A 2,244-nucleotide genomic window follows, 5' to 3' on the forward strand; every position below is an offset into this window, starting at 1 on the left:
AAACAAGTTGTGTGGATGTGGAGCAAGACATGGAGCACTATATATAGAGATGAAGGCATGTTCACCATGAATGCTACTTGACAAAAAACTTGTGTGCGTACTCATTTATTGAATCTGCAAATGCTAGATGCTTCATCTGAAAATCCTACAACCATGACTAGTCCTTTCATCTGAAAAGGCTACACCTGTGTTTTGTCACTTCATCTAAATGCAGTATATCACTCTGATATTAATTCATTGCGTATACGGATACAACAGTAAACGAATCTAGGCTTTTCAGTGAGTTTTCAAATAGACTTTTCATTGACTGTAACAGTACTTGTAGCCCTTTCAGTGACTACAACAGCACAAGTAGCCTTTTCAGTGATACAAACAGTAGCACTACAGTCCTAGGATAGTTAACGAAGTACAGGGCATAAGACCATCTGAAATAAAAGCATAGTGCATTACAACATAATAAAAAAAGTCCAGGGAATAAGTTCATCTGAAATAAAAGCAGAGTGCATTACAACATAGTAAAAAAAGTCCAGGGCTACATGACATCGCTCATGAATAAACCAAATACCTACTGAGTGCAACGAGGCCACTTTCCCTTCCTCTGGGCATCGGGATTCTCCTCCATCGCTGCCTTCGCTCGGCGCACACGCTCAAGCTTCTTCTCCCTCTCCGCCCTGTACGTAGCAACACGCCTCCTTTCTTCCTCTTTCTCATGCTCCTTTTCTATAGCCTCCTGTCTGCGTCTCTGCTCAAACCTCTTCTTAACCTCCGCATCCCACTTCTTCAGGCCTTTTAGATGCTGCTTGTCCGACTCCTTGATCTCAGTGTCAATCCACTGCTCAAAGTCACACAGTGGTGGAACGGTCTGCAAGAAAAACAAATTGTTACAAAATAAATAAATAAGCAATACTTAATATCATAAGAAAATTAATTAACACACAATAAAAATTCCTCACAATCGATGCACGACGCTGTTGCTTTGTAGGTTCCCATGCATAATTGGGACACATCTAGTACCTCTGTCTATATGTTTCCTCATCTTCAGAGATGTCTACCTTGCAAGGATCACCACAAAAGCACATGGGTTGAGGAACACCTTCAGGGAGAGGCTTTAGGTCGTAGGGATTTGTCCTTTGGCGACCATAGCTACAATTGAAAGAATTTAGTCATATTAACGGAGAACCAAACCTAAACCTAGGGTTTTCTATTTGTTGCACAAATAATGAATAAACATTGGGATTACCTTAGAATACGAGCTTTACCACGCCTTGGCATCCTAACATTATGTTGAAAAAAAATCAATCCAAAGTACCTTACAACGAATGTAAAGCTACTAACACTAAATCACCATACCTCCCAAATAAGCTTTTCATTACAAACCCTAAGCAAATTTGAATCCCAACAAACACAAAATTTAACTCAATGATTATAAACTAGAACATATACAACAACAACAACAATCATACATTTGGGTCATTCAATCATTTGAACCACCATACATTGCACGAATGACATGAACATGAACCAAACCTATAATGCCAAGTTCAAAAAAAACACAAACAACCGAATCTAAATGGATGAAATGAAAGAGGGGAAAGAGGAGTACCTTGGCAAAACGTTTAAGTCATAAAAAATTGAAATCTAATGACCAACAAATAACTAAAATACATACTAACCCTAATGACCAACAAATAACTAACCCTAATGACACCTACAATAAACAAAGAACCCTAATGACCAAAATAACTAGAAACCAAACTAACCTAACATGTTCAGCACATAAAACAGTTAAACAACAATGCACTCAATCAACCTAAGCCATACATTTTGCAAATGCAAATACACATATACCAAAACACCATACACCCATGATTCCACATGATTAGAGACAATGCAAGCACATCTACGCGGATAGATTGGAGGAGGGGAGGGACCATTACCTCGAGGAAGCTTCGGGAGACGAGATTCGGGCACCTAGGGTCGTATTTGGGGGCTAGGGTTTCGTGGGGGGCGTGGGGGGATTTGGGAGACAGAGAGCCGGCGCTTTCAGAATGGAGGGAGGAAGAAGAAGGGGGCCGCGGCGCGGCTTCAAGAGTCCAGACCTCGACGTTGAGTCGGGCCGCGCCGAGTCTGGTGACTCGGTGTTAAGTGACCCCGCGCCGAGCTATTGGGCCACGAAGCGTTGTTGGGCCACCTGGGCCGCGCGCCGGATGGTGCCAATAGCTCGGCGTGTACTCCCACCGCGCC

This window comes from Miscanthus floridulus, chromosome 8 (genome assembly GCF_019320115.1).
Source record: "Miscanthus floridulus cultivar M001 chromosome 8, ASM1932011v1, whole genome shotgun sequence".
Lineage (NCBI taxonomy): Eukaryota > Viridiplantae > Streptophyta > Magnoliopsida > Poales > Poaceae > Miscanthus > Miscanthus floridulus.